The sequence below is a fragment of the Schistocerca gregaria genome, chromosome 8 (assembly GCF_023897955.1).
Source record: "Schistocerca gregaria isolate iqSchGreg1 chromosome 8, iqSchGreg1.2, whole genome shotgun sequence".
NCBI lineage: Eukaryota > Metazoa > Arthropoda > Insecta > Orthoptera > Acrididae > Schistocerca > Schistocerca gregaria.
In genome coordinates this window covers 377353748-377373662 of record NC_064927.1, presented here as the reverse complement: position 1 = coordinate 377373662, position 19915 = coordinate 377353748, and the positions used below count along the sequence as shown (strand labels likewise).

Below are 19915 nucleotides of genomic sequence, written 5' to 3'. Positions count from 1 at the left end.
ATGTCGTATATATAGATCAGGAACAATAAAGGGACTATAACACTTCCTTGGGGAACGCCGGATATTAATTCTGTTTTACTCGAAGACTTTCCGTCTATTACTACTAACTGTGACCTTTCTGACAGGAAATCACGAATCCAGTCGCACAGCTGAGGCGATACTCCGTAGGCACGGAGTTTGGTTAGAAGACGCTTGTGAGGGACGGTGTCAAAAGCCTTCTGGAAATCTAAAAATATGGAATCAATTTGATATCCCCTGTAGATAGTGCTTATTATAAAGAGCTAGTTGTGTTTCACAAGAACGATATTTTCTGAATCCGTGCTGACTATATGTCAATAAATCGTTTTCTTCGAGGTACTTCATAATGTTCGAATACAGTATATGTTCTAAAACCCTACTGCAAATCAACGTTGGTGATATAGGCCTGTAATTCGGCGAATTAATCTTACTTTCCTTTTCGAGTATTAGTGTGACTTGAGCAATTTTCCAGTCTTTAGGTACGGATCTTTCTGTGTGCGAGTGGTTGTATATAATTGCTAAATATGGAGCTATTTTATCAGCATACTCTGAGAGGAACCTGACTTGTATACAATCTGGACCGGGGGCCTTGTCTTTATTAAGCGATTTAAGCTGCTTTGTTACACCGAGGATATCTACTTCTATGTTTCTCATCTTGGCAGTTATTCTTGATTGGAATTGAAGAATATTTACTTCGTCTTCTTTGGTGAAGGAGTTTCGGAAATCCATGTTTAAAATTTTGCGCTAGTGGCACTGTCATCAGTGACTACAACATAAACCAGATCAAACCAAATCCCCCAAAGACATAAATTTGTGCTTTTCGTTTGAGAAACATAAAAGCTAGCCGCCATTTGAAGACGGTATGGTCAGGTGTTGAACTGGAACTCTGAGGGATCCCAAAATATCTAAGAGTGGCATGTGATAGATCTCTTACTTTCTAGAACCACTGCATTGACTGCAAGTCAATAGTTTCCACCAGGAGCAATCTCCTACGGAAACTAGCAGGATCACAGTGAGGTAGACAACCTGAAACTCTACGAAGTTCGGCAATGGCACCATGCTCTTCTGCGACAGATTATGCGTGTCCTGTTCATATAATTCAACCTATGCGAAATAGAAGGAAGCAGCTATCAATGACACCTGCAGAAGTCCACTCTAATCGTATGATTTATGCACCTCACACGAATAGCTCCACTTCATATTCGAGGAGAAATAGCTGCGAATAAGAAAAGGAAGAAAGAAGAGCAGGAGAGTACGCATCCCCTGTTAGTCAAGGAGTCCCTAAAACATCGATGGCACGTGGAACCAGAACTGAAAGAAAACTAGGTTACAACTATCAGGTGCTACGACCTACATTACCCCTGGCTGGAATAGGGTTTCAGAAACCCCACCTCCTGACTATCGTGATAAAAGGACGACTTGGAAGTCCCTGCACATAATTAGGATTGGTGTTGGCAGATAAAAGGATAATTTGGCATGTTGGGGCTACACTGATCAAGATGATATTCAATGCGAATGTGGCGAAGGCCAGATTGTTCATCATATGCTTAAATGACGACTGTGGTCAGCCTCCTGCACAGCAGGTCAACTTCATCGAGGGGCATTAAATCCATTGGAGGTCGGCAAGATTTGGGCTAAAGTGTCTTATACGAGAACAAAATAAATCGGAACACAAAATGTTTTATGCTTGCTAGAGATAACTCTACCACTGGTGAAATTTATTTTATTCAGCTACTTAACTGATTTACGTAATTTGCGCCGATTATGGCCATCAGGGCCTGTCTCATATCGTACTAGTGTTTCACACATACTGTACCTTTCTTGTCTCACAGTTATCTAAGAAATGACAACCAATAATGTTAAAATGATTTGACTGTCTATAGCGGCAGTGTGAGTGAATAATGCTGCCTGTGACGTAATATAGCTAATACTGACAGTATCTGTACTACTGCAGCTATTGTCACTAGCGGCCATAATAGGAATAATAATAATAATAATAAAAATAATAATAACAATAATGACAGTATCAGATACAAAATAATTTAAAGGTGAGCGGTGCGCGGCTCGCGCTCATGCCATTTATTGCTCGTCATCTTGTTTTAACGGTTCTGTCTCCTCGTTTTTTCTTTTAATTCGATTTACTGGTGTCACTAGGTTGCTGGTTTGCTTGCCTATGAGTGGAAGCATCAGCGCTTATCGATAAGTGCACCATCGTACGATCTCTGGAGCGACCGCTAGTATTTCCGGGTCGTCGTGTGTCTGGAGTTCAGTTGGGGGGTTAGTCGGGAAGCAGCAGCAGTGAAGTCGGGGACGAGGCAGCAGTCGGGACGGAGCGCAAGTGAGGTGCGGACAGCCAGTGCTCGCCCACCGCTTTCGACGCACATGAACTGTCTGATGGAAGGAGATTGGAGCGGGACGACCGTTGGTTGGTCGTTCGGTTGGTCGTCTCATCGGGCGACGTGTATTTGGTCTTTTGACCGTTTCTGGGCCTCGTCACCTTGTCATCTTGCCGGACGTGGGTCGGATCCTTCCTTGGACGGAGATGTCGGGTGCCCAACGGGCAAGAGTTCCCTCTGCAGGGTTGGGTCTGAGCCAGTGTGTCAGGGTCGCCGTGTCTCCGAATTCCGAACGGACACCGAGTTGAGTCGTGTTGGAACTGCAGTCAGCTTTGGACAGCCAAGACTCGCCCGACCGTTGCACACACACGTAACTTCAGTGGGAGCGACCACGTTGGTCGTTCGGTCAGTCGTCTCATCGGACGACGTGTATTTAGTCGCCGACCGCTCGTGGAAACTGTGTGTCGCATTGATTCTTCCTTTTTCTTTTTAAATAATTTCCTTAGCTGATCTGAAATATTATTTCGGCCTTAGCCTAGAGGATATTGCAGTTTTACTTATGTATGGCCTTCAGTCGTTACTCTGAATCCCGGTGTTTTAAAAGGAATCATTTAAACTTACTCTGGAGAAGTTACTTGGGCCCTCAGCCGTGAATTGTTCATTGTTGTTTTAAAGAGAAAACGCTGCATCGGTTTGAGGAATAAAGTTGTGTGTTCTCTTATAACTAACAGTAATTGACCTTGGCTCCTTTCCACAACCTGATCGTCTTTGTTCTGCGGAACCAGATTCCAATAGGTGTGTAAAATAGATGTTTCCTGATACAGCAAGTTCTGGAGAAAGGAAATATAAGGAGACTGCAGCAGCTAAGAATACTGAGAAGTAAGGAAAATCTACGAGGGGCTGTCGGTAAGTAATGCAACATATTTCGTTCTGAAAGCAGGATGGTTACATTAAGAATTCCTTTACACCTTATTATTCCCCAGTCCCTTCGCTTCAAGGTGCTTCTGTGTCCGCATGATACCTCTCTACTGATCGACTTCGGACTAAACGTCTCGCTTCACCAATAATTTACCCGTCATCCACGTACTGCCAAAAATATGGTTCAAATGGCTCTGAGCACTATGGGACCTCACTTCTGAGGTCATCAGTCCCCTAGAATATAGAACTACTTTAACCTAACTAACCTAAGGACAGGATTCGAACTTGAGACCGTTGCCACGTACTGCCCTCCACGATGAGCATCCTTCATTGGGGCAGTAGATGGAAGTTGGATGGTACGAGATCCGGGCTGTAGAGTGGATGAGAAAGAACATTCGAATGAAGTCTTGGAAACTCCTCTCGGGTGAGAAGACTTGTCATGGAGAAGGAGAAATTCGTTTGCACGCTTAGGACAACGAAGACACTAAAGTCTGAGGGTAGCTTAATACAATTCAGGGTAGATCGTTGCACGAGAGGTCATTAAACAGAATAACTTCTTCAGAGTCCCAGAAGATCATCGCCATGGCTTTACCGGTTGAGGGTGGAACTTTGATCTTCGGAGGAAATGTGGTTTGACGCCACTCTAGACTGTCATTTCGTTTCCAGTTCGAAGTCATGAACCCAAGTTCGATCATGTGGAACCATATTAGACTAAATGTTCTCACGATCAGCCTTGTGGCATGCAAGCGACTCCGCACACATGGTTCTTAATTGCTGTGAATGTCTTCTGTTGAGCGGCAAGGAGCACACACGACACATTCTTCAATTGGTGGACGAGTGCCAGCAGTACCAGCAGAGACGTCCTGTTGTGGAGCCAGGTGTCTGACTGTGACAGGTCGATCATCTCCGATGGGTGTGTCCTCTAGTTGCGACATTGCAGGAGTTACAGCAGTGTGCAGCCGGCCAGCACGCGGAATATCGGACACGTTTGCCGGGTCTTGTTTCGATGATGACATATGTCTCGCCCAATACGTTGAAAATGGTTCAAATGGCTCTGAGCACTATGCGACTTAGCTTCTGAGGTTATCAGTCACCTAGAAATTAGAACTAATTAAACCTAACTAACCTAAGGACATCACACACATCTATGCCCGAGGCAGGATTCGAACCTGCGACCGGAGCAGTCGCTTGGCTCCACACTGTAGCGCCTGCAACCGCACGGCCACTCCGGCCGGCCAACACGTTGACAATTCGATCGAAACTTAACCTTTTGAGGCACAGTAGTTTCTTAGCCAGATGGCCTGATAAGTATAACGATGTTGTGGCTTATTTTACGCTGTTAAAATTCACAAAACTGCTAGGTAAAATTTACAGAAATGAAAGTTTTACATTTTTTGAAAATGCTTGACTAAGCCGGTGGCGTAATAAGCCCAGTCAATGACGAAAAAAAGTGGTCGAATGAGGGAAATAATTCGCGCAGTCGCAATTTTTGTGCAGTGGTACCTGTATGTTGTATCCACGGACCCAACTAACCAACCAACTCGCGCACGCTCACCCTGACCTTGACATCGCTGGCCACAGTTCCTGTCGCGGCCGTCGGCGTCTCAGGACGTTACCGCCGACGCAAGAGGTCGCGCCATGGCTCAGCTCGGGGCCGCAGCGCCCTCTGCCTTTTGCATATAAGGAGGAGCGCTGGCCCCGAGACGGGGATTCTCACACCCTCCATCTCCTTTCCTAACACAACTTCCACCGTCTACCCCTCCCGGATAATGAGCTACGCCCTGACATCTACCCTTCCTACCAACTCTAACCCCTTCTTCCTGCCTCCTCCTCAGGGCTCCCTTTCCTCCCCCTCCCTCCTCCTGAGCGGCTTCCCCCTCATACTCCACCTCCATCTCTTGTGCCTCCTTCCAGTGTCTCTGCGCCCCCTCCTGCCCTATCTTCTCTCTTCCTCTCCCACCCCACATGTATTCTGCCTCTTCCTGAACCCACTGATGCCCCTCCTCTCTTCATCCCGCCGCTTCCCCAGCTGCCCCATGCTCTCCCCTCCTCTTCCATACTCTCTGACCTTTTCCCTCGGCAGGTCCCACCTGGCAGTTTTATTCTTCGTCGTGTGTGCTCCAAGTAGGTTTTAAGTGTGTTGTTCCGGAGTGTTTTTACTACTGTGTCCGACTTTTAACCTGTGCCTGCGCATTCAGTGTCTTCTATGTGTTTTAAGAATCGCCAGCTGTGTTTTTAACTTTCTGGTGACTTTTTAACTGTCTCCCATGATCGTCTCCATGTCAGTGTATATTTTACCTCCATTTTCTCCCCTTACTCTGTTTTATGTTGTAAGTAGGCTGTTTAGGTTTTTTTTTATTGGTAACGCCAGATAGCGCTCTGTATGAAAAACCACTGGCTGTGATGTGTGCAGTCAGTGGCTGGTTGGAATTGTTGTAATACTCGCCATTGTAGTGTTGGGCAGCTGGATGTTAACAGCGCGTAGCGTTGCGCAGTTGGAGGTGAGCTGCCAGCAGTGGTGGATGTGGGGTGAGAGATGGCAGAGTTTTGAAATTTATAAGAATGGATGTCATGAACTGCTATATATATTATGACTGTTAAGGTAAATACATTGTTTGTTCTCTATTAAAATCTTTCAGTTGCTAACTACTCCTATCAGTAGTTAGTGCCTTCCGTAGTTTGAATCTTTTGTTTAGCTGACAGTAGTGGCGCTCGCTGTATTACAGTAGTTCGAGTAACCAAGATTTTTGTGAGGTAAGCGATTTGTGAAACTTATAGGGTAATGTTAGTCAGGGCCATTTTCTTGTAGCAATTTTTGAAATTAAGATTGCATTGAGCTAAAAATATTGTGTGTCAGTTTAAGCACAGTCTTAAATATAATTTTTCTAAGGGGACGTTTCAATGTTCCCCTTTTTTATCTCCTTATGTATGAATCATTTTATTCTTGTTTTAGTTGTTGTGTCACTCCGCTGAAGAGCGGCGGATTGTGCCGCTGACAGCTCTCCCCAAATGGGCAGGGGAATGAAATCACAATATGCAAAAAAAAAAAAAAAAAAAAAAAGGAACCGAGATGGACAGTCTATTGCCGATTGTCTGTTGCTAGCCTTTCGTGGATTATAGCGGAGCCATTGCAGTGTCATATTTGCTATTGTATTCGACTAGGCTCAGTACACGGATTACTCTTGGATGTTACTTGGACTTGTATTGCTGTTGCACGTTTCGTCAGAAATAAAGATAAGCTCTCTCTTCATTCTAGTTGACGCAATTCGTGTCATTATTTTTCGGCCAACAGACATAGCTACATCCTGGTCATTACCCACGCTTTATACAATTTGTGGTGTGTTGTGTACATAGTTCCACGTAGTCAGCGCGTACACAACTTTCGCACTAGAGCGCGCACCGCTAAGCACAACAGCGCAGGCGCAGCGCTCCTCCACCTCCGCACTCCAAGATGGCGCTGTCATAGAGATGGACCAAATTCTGCTTCCGCTGATCCACGTATTAATATGGAACGAAGCCAATGAGATTGGTGCTAACGTAGAACCTTTTCTCCTCACGGGTCACCCTCGTGCAGTGATACCTGAATGCACGAGGTATTATAACGAGTGTACAGACCTCTGATTAGTCAGTCTGCATTAGTCTATAGTCAAGTTTCAGTCTGCGCCTAATAAGATTTTCATATTCCTGTACATAGCCATGAAGAGAAATGTATAGACACTTTGTCAAGTATCAGAGATTTGTGAGAATAAGACTAACGTACCAAGACTAGAGGAACTTCAGATTGTCAGTTGTAAATAGCATCCAGAATCAAGTTACGTAATGTCTATGCTTGTTATTATTTTAATAAATGTGTGTGAACATTAATCAAGTTCTGTTTAAAGTTGGTCACCGTCAATTTGCTACTCTAAGTGTGCAAGTGGCATTTCTATCGTCTGAGCTAATGGCAGAAGATAAACACGCCACGATAAGACCACGAGACATATTGCTGACACTCTCCTACTTCACTAGAGTGACAAGTCAAATAATCTGATGGTGTGTGTTCCGAAGGTCTTAAAGTACGCACACCACATTGTGGCTGCCCCAAAAGTACCGTCGATGACCTTGAGATAGGGAGGCGTCACAAAAGTGGTGTAAGGGAGTCACATGAGAAACATGATAGAGAACCTGACTGGGGGGAGGGGTGGGGTGAGGGCGGCCTGGATGTGGGAATGGAAGATCACGTATGTACGTTTCAATTGAGTAATTCGAAAACTCCAGCCTCCAGCGAAAACTTATCCCAGAACAAAACTTATCTACGTCAAATTTCCTACAAAAAGTTCCTGTTCTGTAGAACTAATCGTTTCTGGGTAGCGAACGAGACAATGTGAAAATTTATCGCGTGGTTTTTGAATGGAAAATATAACACTGCGGGTTGCCCGAGATGACATCGGTAGAGGCAACTCAATCACCCAGCTTGTAGACGAGGGCTCTGCTGTAGAAACAATTTTCTTGCATGGGGGCCGGTGTCGCGTCCCTTTCGTGAGGTGACGTAGGCCGGGCCGCGTGTGTTTGATGCGATACAAGGGCTGGTGACGCGCGGCCAGCATGTGGTGATATGAAAGCGAGCAGCCTGCTGGCTGGCCGTAATTGCCGCCAGAGACAAGGCCGGCGACGCGCCGCCATTAATCTACGTCAGCGCGGCGGCGCGCGCCACGTGCTGCGACCGGAAATAGCGACAGCGGCGCCGCGCACGGGCCGTGCTGGAGCAGCAGAGCAAGCTGCTGTCACAATCACTCTGCGATCTCGACTCCCCGTTAGCCGTCATCTCTACACCTATTGCGGGGTTGTACACAGACGTGAAAGAAGTTATGGATAGCAATATGCACGTATAAGGATGGCGGTAGTATCGCCTACACAAGGTACAAAAAGGGCAGCGCATTGGCAGAACCGTCTCACGGGAAAAAGTTTCCGACGTGATTATAGCTACACGACGGGAATTAACAGACTTTGAAAGCAGAATGGTATTTGCAGCTAGACGCTTGGGACATTCCATTTCGGAAATCGTTACTGAATTCAATATTCCAACAGTCACAGTGTCAAGAATGTGCTAAGAATACTAAATTACCTCTCACCACGGACAACGCAGTGGCCATCATCCTTCATTTAACAACTGATAACAGCAGCATATGCACAGAGTTGGCATTGCTGATAGACAAGCAACCTTCCGTGAAATAATAGCAGAAATCAATAGGGAGGTGAGGGGAGGGGGGACTTATGACGAATGTATACGTTAGGTCAGTGTGGTCATATTTGCGTTAATGGACTACGGCAGAGCATGACCGACTCGCTTTATTTGTTCATCAGACCCAGAAAATATTAGATACTGGCTCCCAGGTAGATGCCATTTTCCTTGACTTCCGGAAGGCGTTCGATACAGTTCCACACTGTCGCCTGATAAACAAAGTAAGAGCCTACGGAATATCTGACCAGCTGTGTGGCTGGATTGAAGAGTTTTTATCAAACAGAACACAGCATGAAACTTCCTGGCAGATTAGAACTGTGTGCCGGACCGAGACTCGAACTCGGGACCTTTGCCTTTCGCGGGCAGAGTGAAAATCTCATTCTGAGAACACAGCATGTTGTTTCAATGGAGAGACGTGTACAGACGTTAAAGTAACTTCTGGCGTGCCACAGGGGAGTGTTTTGGGACTATTGTTTTTCACAATATATATAAATGACCTAGTAGATAGTGACGAAAGTTCCATGCGGCTTTTCGCGTATGCTGCTGTGGTATACAGAGATGTTGCAGCATTAGAAAATTGCAGCGAAATGCAGGAAGATCTGCAGCGGATAGGCACTTGGTGCAGGGATTGGCAAGTGACCCTTAACATAGACAAATGTAATGTGTTGCGAATACATAGAAAGAAGGACCCTTTTTGTATGATAATACGATGGCGGAACAAACACTGGTAGCAGTTACTTCTGTAAAATATCTGGGAGTATGAGCACGGAACGATTTGAAGTGGAATGATCATATAAAATTAATTGTTGGTCAGGCGTGTGCCAGGTTGAGATTCATTGGGAAAACCCTTAGAAAATGTGGTCCATCAACAAAGGAGTTGGCTTACAAAACACTCGTTCGACCTTACTTGAGTATTGCTCAACAGTGTGGGATCCGTACCAGATCGGGTTGATGGAGGAGATAGAGAGTATACAAAGAAGAGCAGCACGTTTCGTCACAGGGTTATTTGGTAAGCGTGATAACGTTACGGAGATGTTTAGCAAACTCAAGTGGCAGACTCTGCAAGAGAGGCGCTCTGCATCGCAGTTTAGCTTGCTGTCCAGGTTCCGAGATGGTGCCTTTCTGGATGAGGTATCGAATATATTGCTTCCCCCTACTTATACCTCCCGAGGAGATCACGAATGTAAAATTAGAGAAATTCGAGCGCGCACGGAGGCTTTCCGGCAGTCGTTCTTCCCCGCGAACCATACGCGACTGGAACTGGAAAGGGAGGTAATGACAGTGGCACGTAAAGTGCCCTCCGCCACACACCTTTGGGTGGCTTGCGGAGCATAAATGTAGATGTAGAGTGCCTTTGCTAACAGAATGACGTCGCCTGCAGCAGCTCTCCTGGACTCGGGAGCAAGTCGGTGGGATCCTAGACGACTGGAAAACAGTGGCCTTCCCAGATGAGCCGCGATTTCAGTTGATACGAGTTTATAGTAGGGTTGGAGGATGGGGCATGGACCAAAGTTGTCAACACAACACTGTGAAACTTGGCGGTGGCTCCATAACGACGTAGGCTGTGTTTACGTGGAATGGACTCCGTCCTCTGGTCCAACTGAACCGATCATTGACCGGAAATAGTCATGCTCGGCTACTTGTAGACCACTTGCAGCCATTCATGGACTTTTTTACGGATCACAATGCTCCATATCACTGGGCTGGTTTGAAGAGCATCCTGAGCAATTAGAGCGCAGAATTTGGCCACCCAGGTCGCTCGACAAGAATCCATCGAACATTTATGGAACCTAATCGAGAGCTCAGTTCCTGCACAAAATTCTGCACCGGCAACAGTTTCACAATTATAGACGGCTATGGAAAGAGCATGGCTTAATATTTCTGCAGGGGACTTCCAACAACTTGTTGAGTCCATGCCACATCGAGTTGCTGCGCTACACCGGGCAAAATGAGGTCCGACACAAATTGGAATGTGTGCCACGACTGTTGTCACCTCTATGTAATTATGCTGCAACTAGTCAAGGAGGTCCATATTGGCCTGTAATTATCGTATGGCAACGGAAGCTGGTACATACGCCAGTTCGTTAATGTGGAACTGATTTACGTTAGAAAACAAATTGGTTCCAGCTGTGGCCACCAGGTGCCAATCTGGCCTATACGCTTCAATTAACAAGCCGTAACATGAGTGAGCAGTATGGCTATCGACAAGAGACACTGTGTGGCGTTAGTGAATCTGTTTTATGTGAACGGCAGCAATTACCGTGCTGCGTTGAGAGAGGTTCGCTGACTGGAAGGTCTGAGGAGAGACCCGATGTCATTAAATGGTTTAAAGATGCTGTTGTGTTCTTCAGTCGTGAGACTGGTTTGATGCACCTCTCAATGCTACTCTATCCTGTGCAAGCTTCTCCATCTCCCAGTACCTCCTGCAACGTACATCCTTCTGGATCTGCTTACAGTATTCATCTCTTGGTCCCCCTCTACGACTTTTAACCTCCACGCTGCCCTCCAATACTAAATTGGTGATCCCTTGATGCCTCAGAACATGTCATACCAACCGATCCCTTCTTCTAGTCAAGTTGCGCCAAAAACCCCTCTTCTCCCCAATTCTGTTCAATAGATCTACTCATCTAATCTTCAGCATTCTTCTGTAGTACCACATTTCGAAAGCTTCTATCTCTTCTTGTCCAAACATTTTATCGTCCATGTTTCACTTCCATACATGGCTGCCCTCCATACAAGTACTTTCTGAAACAACTTCCTGACACTTAAAACTATACTCGATTTTAACGAGTTTTTCTTCTTCTGAAACGCTTTCCTTGCCATTGCCAGTCTACATTTTATATCCTCTCTACTTCGACCATAATCAGTTATTTTGCTCCTCAAGTAGCAAAACTCCTTTCCTACTTTAAGTACCTCATTTCCTAATGTAACTCCCTCAGTATCACCCGACTTAATTCGACTACATTCCATTATTCTCGTTTCGCTTTTGTTGATGTTCATCTTACGTTGTCCTTTCAAGACATTATCCATTCTGTTCAACTGCTCTTCCAAGTCCTCTGCTGTCTCTGACAGAATTACAGTGTTATCGGCAAACCTCTAAGTTTTTATTTCTTCCACATGGAATTTAATCCTACTCCGAATTTTTCTTTTGTTTCCTTTACTGCTTGCTCAATATAAAGATTGAATAACATCGGGGATAGGCTACAGTCCTGTATCACTCCCTTCCCAACCACTGCTTCCCTTTCATATCCCTCGACTTTCATAACTGTCATCTGGTTTCTGCACAAATTGTAAATTCGCTCCCTGTATTTACCCCTGCCACCTTTAGAATTCGAAAGAGAGTATTCCTGTCAACATTGTCTAAAGCTTTCTCTAATGCTACAAATGCTAGAAATGTAGGTTTGCCTTTTCTTAATCTAGCTTTTAAGATACGTCGTAGGGTCAGTATTGCCTCACGTGTTCCAACATTTCTACGGAATCCAAACTGATCTTCCCCGAGGTCGGCTTCTATCAGTTTTTCCATTCGTCTGTAAAGAATTCGCGTTAGTATTTTCAAGTGTGACTTATTAAACTGATAGTTCGGTAATTTTCACACCTGTCAACACCTGCTTTCTTTGGGATTGGATTAATTATATTCTTCTTGAAGTCTGAGGGTATTTCGCCTGTCTCATACATTTTGCTCACCAGATGGTAGAGTTTTGTCAGGACTGGCTCTCCCAAGGCTGTCAGTAGTTCTAATGGAATGTTGTCAACTCCTGGGGCCTTGTTTCGGCTCAGGTCTTTCAGTGCTCCGTCAAACTCTTAACGCAGTGTCATATCTCCCATTTCATCTTCATCTACATTCTCTTCCACTTCCATAATATTGTCCTCAAGTACATCACCCTTGTATAAACCTTCTATATACTCCTCCAACCTTTCTGCTTTCACTTCTTTGCTTAGAACTGGGTTTTCATCTGAGCTCTTGATATTCATACAAGTGGCTCTCTTTTCTCCAAGGGTCTCTTTAATTTTCCTGTAGGCAGTATCTATCTTACCCCCTAGTGGGATAAGCCTCTACATCCTTACATTTGTCCTCTAGCGATCCCTGCTTACTCATTTTGCACTTCCTGTCTATCTCATTTTTGAGACGTTTGTATTAATTTTTGCCTGATTCATTTACTGCATTTTTATATTTTCTCCTTTCATCAATTAAATTCAATGTTTCTTCTGTTACCCAAGGGTTTCTAGTACACCTCGTCTTTTTACCTACTTGGTCTTCTGCTACCTTCACTACTTCATCCCTCAAAGCTACCCATTCTTCTTCTACTGTATTTCTTTCCCCCATTCCTGTCAATTGTTCCCTTACGCTCTCCTTGAAACTCTGTACAACCTCTGGCTCTTTCAGTTTATCCAGGTCGCATCTCCTTAAATTCCTGATAATGAAATTGTAAATCAGTTGTGAGCTTGGTGTGGCACGTGGAAGAGAAGGCGCCTTATCCCAGTGAGAGATAATGATAAAGTAACTGTTGCTGGGTCTGACCATACAGCATGTGGCCCAGGTAGATCTAGTGCTCGGCAGTGGTAATGAAGATTGTGTATGCCATGTCCAACAGCACACAATGTTTCGAATCCCGCCTGGAAGGCGGCACAGGGGTCTGCTCCTGTGATCTGCAAAATAGGCCGAATGAAGGAAGCGAGTAGGAGCAGGAGAGGTAAAGCACTTCGGTACTACATGTAAAGTAAAAGCACATTTAATAGAGAACACTAGTCAATGACAAATACGTAACTTTCGGTAAAGACAAGCACGTAGGTGCGAAGCGGTTGTCCATGCATTACAGCTAACAGTTACTAGTAGCTGGCCTAACTATCATTTAAGTAACAAAAACAAAATCTGTAATGGCTTGGCCCCTATGAAGTAGAATCTAAGTTGCTCGGTCTTCTGCTCTTGATCAACTGGACAGAAACCAGAGCGGTGCCCGTTGAGCTCCACAGTGTCGGCTAGAGAGCGCTGTGATCGGCGTAGTTCGTCCGCTCTCGTAGTGCCTACATCTACATCTACATGGATACACTGCGAATCACATTTAAGTGCCTGGCAGAGGGTTCATCGAACCACCTTCACAATTCTCTATTATTCCAATCTCGTATAGCGTTCTGGAAGAATGAACTCCTATATCTTTCCGTACAAACTCTGATTTCCCTTATTTTATCGTGGTGATCGTTCCTCCCTATGTAAGTCTGTGTCAACAAAATATTTTCGCATTCGGAGGCGAGAGTTGGTGATTGCAAAGTTGTGAGACGATCCCGTCGCAACGAAAAACGCCTTTCTTTTAATGATGTCCATCCCAAATCCTGTATCATTTCTGTGACATTCTCTCCCATATTTCGCGGTAATATAAAACGTGCAGGCTTTTTTTGAACTTTTTCGATGTGTTTAGTCAGTCCTATCTGGTAAGGATCCCACAACGCGCAACAGTATTCTAAAAGAGGACGGACAAGCCTAGTGTAGGCAGTCTCCTTAATAGGTCTGTTACATTTTCTAAGTGTCCTGCCAATGAAACGCAGTCTTTGGTTACCATTGTCCACAACATTTTCTGTGTATTCCTTCCAATTTATATTGTTCGTAATTGTAATTCCTAGGTATTTAGTTGGATTTACGGCTTTTAGAGTAGACTGATTTATCATGTAACCGCAGATTAATGAGTTCCTTTGAGCACTCATGTAGATGATCTCACACTTTACGCACCATTTCGATATTTCTTCTAAATCGTTTTGCAGTTTGTTTTGATCTTCTGATGACTTTATTAGTCGACAAACGACAGCGCCATCTGCAAACAACCGACGACGGCTGCTCAGATTGCCTCCCAAATCGTTTATATAGATAAGGAACAGCAAAGGGCCTATAACACTACCTTCGAGAACGCCTGAAATCACTTCTGTTTTACACGATGACTTTCCGTCAATTGCTACGAACTATGTCCTCTCTGACAGGAAATCACAGATCCAGTCACTTAAATGAGACGATATTCATTAAGCATGCAATTTCACTACGAGCCGCTTGTGTGGTACAGTGTCTAAAGCCTTCCGGAAATCCAGAAATACGGAGTCGATCTGAAGTCCCTTGTCAACAGCACTTAGCACTTCATTTGAATAAAGAGCTAGTTGAGTTTTAGAGGAATGATGTTTTCTAAACCCATGTTGACTATGTGTCAATAGACCGTTTTCTTCGAGGTAATTCATTACATTCGAACACAATTAATGTCCTAAAATCCTCCTGCATATCGACGTTAACGATATAGGCCTGTAATTTAGTGGATTAAGAGCGTGCACCTACGCTGTGGCATCGGAACTATCGACGCCACACAAAGTTTTGTGGTATAGTTTACACTAGCACCAGTGCAAGTTGCAGGCGGGGCTACAGCTGAAACCTCATTGTCTGCAGCAACGTTCTGAATCTGCTCTTCTGTTTCTGTCACGGATCGAAGTTTATGACGTGTAGCTCGGCAGTATACTATGGAATGACGAACCATATTTTACACTAAGGGTGCAGTCGATACACAGAGTTAAACCACACTGTTAAACTTGAGAACAATGGACTCCACCCTAAAACAGGATTAACGCTAGGTAGTGGTAGTAGAGAAAGAAGAAGAAGTAGAAGAAGCGAGCTTGTGTGGCAGTCATCAAAGGAAAGGTCTGTTTCGTTGAGGGGACATCTTTTACGAAATTTTATTTTCAAACTTTTCCTCCGAACGCTAAAATATTTTGTTCACTGGCTCCTAAATAGAGGAAATGATAGTAGTGACAGAATAAGAGAAATGAGAAATGGCTCAGAAACTTGTAGTTGTGTGTTTGTCCCACGCGGTGTTCGAGGTTTGAACGGTAGATTAATAGTCGGCAAATGGTCTTATGAAACCTCTACCAAACACTTAAATGTGAACTGCAGAGTAATGATTTACTGGGTGGATATAATTAAATGAAGCATCCCGCAGAGGCCAAGTGTGAACTGTTATTACCAAATGGTAGCAAACCTCGGTAGATACGCTATTGAGTTAATGAGAACCGATTTACACTGCTAAATGGTGGTTCCAATTTCGTTGACCAAGATTGGATAAGAATTCAACAAAGACACACAGAAATGTTTTGATATTTAATGGATTAGAAACTGGACGCGGAAGAAAAGGTGAAACAAGTGAGAAAGGCATAATGTTGATTTTCTATTAACCGCCGCTTTCACATTTTGTTCAATAGGAGCACTGGAGACGTGAATGAGACGCTCCACCCTTAAAACGACGTGTTCAACAGCTGCTCATAGCAGTTTCCTTGGAGTCTGAGCAACGTATTCCTATATCCTGGCCTTCATACAAAATGGGATGCCTTTGTTTCAACATTTTCGATATCCATCGTCAGTCTTATCTGGTGAGGATCCATACAGAGCAGCAGTACTCCGAAACAGGAAGAACAAGTTTAATGTAAGCACTCTCATTAATAGACTGGGTGTACCTTCTAAGTATTCTGCCAACAAGTGCGGTCTCCGTTTTGTATTTCGGCAACATATGATCTGAAGGCGACTTAAAAATTAGACAACTTTGTTTAATTTTAATCGTTTGGTATTCAGTTGAATCCACCAGCTTTGTGTGTTTATCGTGTAAGTGAAACTGAACATTAATTTTTTAGCAATAAGATGGTATACGTCGCGCTTTTTATTATTCAGGTTCAATAGCCACTTTTCGCCTGTGTTGGCAGACATTTGCTGGACTTCTTTCTTTTCCTTAAGCTGCAGCTTTTCCCTCGGCACCTCTAAGTTCGTTATTTTTGAGCAGTGTTTGTTTTCTTTTGTTTTTTTTTTGGGGGGGGGGGGCTTTCTTTCCCTTGGTGCTTTTCGTTTCTCTTGTCTGTAAATATACGTTTTCATTATACATATATACTCATTATAAGACCGTACCAAGTAACATAACGAACCATGTAAAGTCGAGCTCTGCTTGAGAGCTTGTGAAAAATTTTTGGTCCATAACGAGAATCGGTAATTTATTGAACATATTATTATCAATAACTTGAAGAAAGGACAAAGTGGTAGTCTGATATCCAGGTTCAGCGATTTTGAAAGCCCGCCTGAGGGAACGCACTATAAATCTAGCCGCGCTGTGAATCTGCTTTCAGTTGTTCAATTGGTTCAAATGGCTCTGAGCACTATGGGACTTAACATCTATGGTCATCAGTCCCCTAGAACTTAGAACTACTTAAACCTAACTAACCTAAGGACATCATACACATCCATGCCCGAGGCAGGATTCAAACCTGTGACCGTAGCAGTCGCGCGGCTTCGGACTGAGCGCCTAAAACCGCTAGACCACCGCGGCCGGCTTTCAGTTGTTTCTTCGCCTCATTCTTGTATCGTTCTCATTACACACATCTAGTTATTTTGGTCTCAGATTTCGGTAGGTCTTAGATTTTCGCACCTGGATTACCCATGCTTACTTTTCATTTCGCCGTGCCGCCTCTGGTGTCGGTTTTCTCATTTTTACACTCGGCAAACCGCTGTTGTCGACCAACCAAAGTAGATTATGTGTTCGTTCCTGACTCTCTTGCTATAGGCAGAGCATGTCTGAAACTACAATGAATGTGCAGAGTACAAAAATCTTAGCAGATCGGTGACTAGGATCCAGGATGAGTCAGCTAAGACGGCCCGCCACGAATTCATATCCTGTGCCAACCAATTACGTTCAGAGTAGCACTTGCAACCTACCTCCGGAATTATTTGCTGAACATATTCAAATCTGTATGTTCCTCTACAGTTTTTCCCTCTACAGTGCCATGAAAGACATCCCCTGAAGTCCTGAAACATGGGCTATCATCGTGTACCTACTTCTTGTCAATGGTTTCCACATATTTATTTGGTTGTCTATTCTGCGAAGAACCTCGTCATTCGTTACCTTATCAATCCACCTAATTTTCAAAATTCTTCTGAAGTACCACATCTCAAATGCTTCGAATCATTTATGTTCCCTTTACTCACAGTCCATGTGTCACTGCCATATAACACTGCGTTCCAAGAGACCATTCTCAGAAATTTCTTACTAAAATTGAGACCTATGTTTCACACCAGCAGACGTCTCTTGGCCAGGTATCTTCTTATATTATAATGCCCCGTCCGTCATGGATTATTTTTCTCCGTAAGTGGGAGACTTTTTTAACTTCGCCCACCTTGTGATCACGAGCTCTGATGTTATCTTTCTCGCTGTTCTCACTTCTATTACTTCATATCACTTTCGTCTTTCTTCCATTTATTCTGTATTAATTTGACTATTCTTTCCGTGCAACACATTCTGCAACTGTTCTTCACTTTCACTTAAGATGGCAATGACATCGGCGAATCTTATCATTGAAAGTCTTACACCTGGAATTTTAATCCCACTCTTTAACCTTTCTTTTATTTCTGTCATTGTTCCTTCGATGTACAGATGAACAGTGGGGGCGGAAGACTACATTCCTATCTTTGACCCTTTTCAACACGAGACCTTCATTCTTAGTCTTCCACTATTACTGCTCTCTCTTGGTCCTTGTACATATTGCCCATTACGCGTCCATCCGTGAAGCTTACGCCAACTTTCTCAGAATTTCGAAAATGTTGCACTATTTTACAATTTCTAACGCTTTTTTGATTTTTCATCTGTCTTGCTTCCATTATCAACAGTAACGTCAGAAGAGTCTCTTTAGTGTCTTTACCGTTCCTAGTTAGTTAGTTACGTGTTCTATTGATCGATCTCACGGAAACCGTTATGATGTGGAATGTGTCAAGTGTATAAGAAATGCACACATGAGTCAAGGTTTGTATTTCCCTTTTTTTAAAAAAGCTTTAAATTTTTGTTACCTACGCTCATTCCCTTAAGTGAACCAAATGCATATACTATACCTATAGATTCATTCATTCTTCTTCGAGAATTCATCTATGGTATTTTTTAAACATTTACTGCTGTCTTGCGGACATTTTATTTCATCTGGTATTTTATCAAGAAGTTTTACAGCAGCATATTTACCATTTTCTGTGCCAAAGAAAGGTTAAGTAGAGGATTACAATTACGATTCTCATCTACATGTACACCCAAAAACTTAGTATTCTCTAACATGGCTACTGACTTCTGTTGACCCTTTTTATTTATTGAAGGATCTGTACTCCTTGCAGTAGAAAATTGAGTGTTCTGTGATTTTTTCAAAGTTAAGAGCACGCCCATTAGCAGAAACCCAATCTATAACTTTTCCAAAGACATTATTTGTATCATTTTCTATTGAGGATAATTTTAGTGGATTAGTAATGATGCTTGTATCATCAGCAAACAGTGTCAGTTTAGTTTCTTCTTTCATATAAGAAAGGAGGCCCTTCACACATATCAAGAATAGAAGATGATCGAACAATGTGGAACACCTAATGTAATATCACCGAAGTTAGATAAAGTGGGAAACTTCTGTAAAATGTCATGGTTCACACAATCTGATCTTGTCGACAAATCCTCAATTTTCTTTTCGATTCTTCTGTATAATATTCATGTCAGAAATTTGGCTGCATGAGCGCCTGTCGGCTCTTCCTATCTTCGGCATTATGTGAAAGATGTTTTTCAGGAAGTCCGATAGTACTCCGCCAGTCTTACAGTCTTCACTGTACTCTCTCGATCTATCCGTTCTCTCCTTTGCATTTAACAGTGAAATTCCTATTGCCCACCCTAGATATATTCGGAACAAGTACATGTGTAAAGGTGTGGTTTTCGCTGCGTTACAGCAGAAAATATGTCGGGTCGTCTTAAGTACTCAGGTAGTTTTTAACGCCTGTAGCTGCCAAATTGTGACACCGGTTGACATTTCTGTGCCAACAGAAAGAGCCTTTGAATAGGAATTCACCGACATAACATGTGTTGGACTTGGACAAATAGTAACAAGAAAAAATCATCATGAACCCCTTCCTCTCATATCCAAATGAAAGAAAACATGAAAGTCAGATAGTATTCTCGTGTTTATCATCATCACTGTCGTATCTATTTCTCAAAATATTGACCTTGACCTATGAGACATGTTATTAAAAGATTCAGCAGAGACAATGTTTCAGTCTTTATCTCATGTGATTTTATCCCGGCACTGGCCCGTGTTAATTGCATTTCATGTGTCTGAGAGAAGTTGATGTCTCCTTGTAACAGGTCATTCTTTGTTTCTTTAATGACCGATACAACCATCTCCAAATGTCAAGTTAAGGTGGTATCTAAGTAGTTGCGTGGCAGAGGTGGGGCATCCGTCATATTGGTACAACGTGGCGCGCCTGTTTTCAGTGGAATATATCCCAATAGCTTTGGCGCTATATCTTCTAGGAATACCAGTAAGACGTTTACGAATAACCAAGTGGTCAGCACCCTCGGTACAGTTCCACGCAGGGATAGATGCGAAATCCTCATTGCTCTTACGG

The 19915-nt window shown here is 43.5% G+C and overlaps 1 protein-coding gene across 1 annotated transcript in view; it reads left to right on the top strand.

The window, feature by feature from the left end:
• LOC126284935 (TWiK family of potassium channels protein 18-like) overlaps window positions 1-19915 on the top strand; it is a 1181210-nt gene that overhangs the window by 687298 nt on the left and 473997 nt on the right. The gene's annotated exons all lie outside the window — the stretch shown is intronic.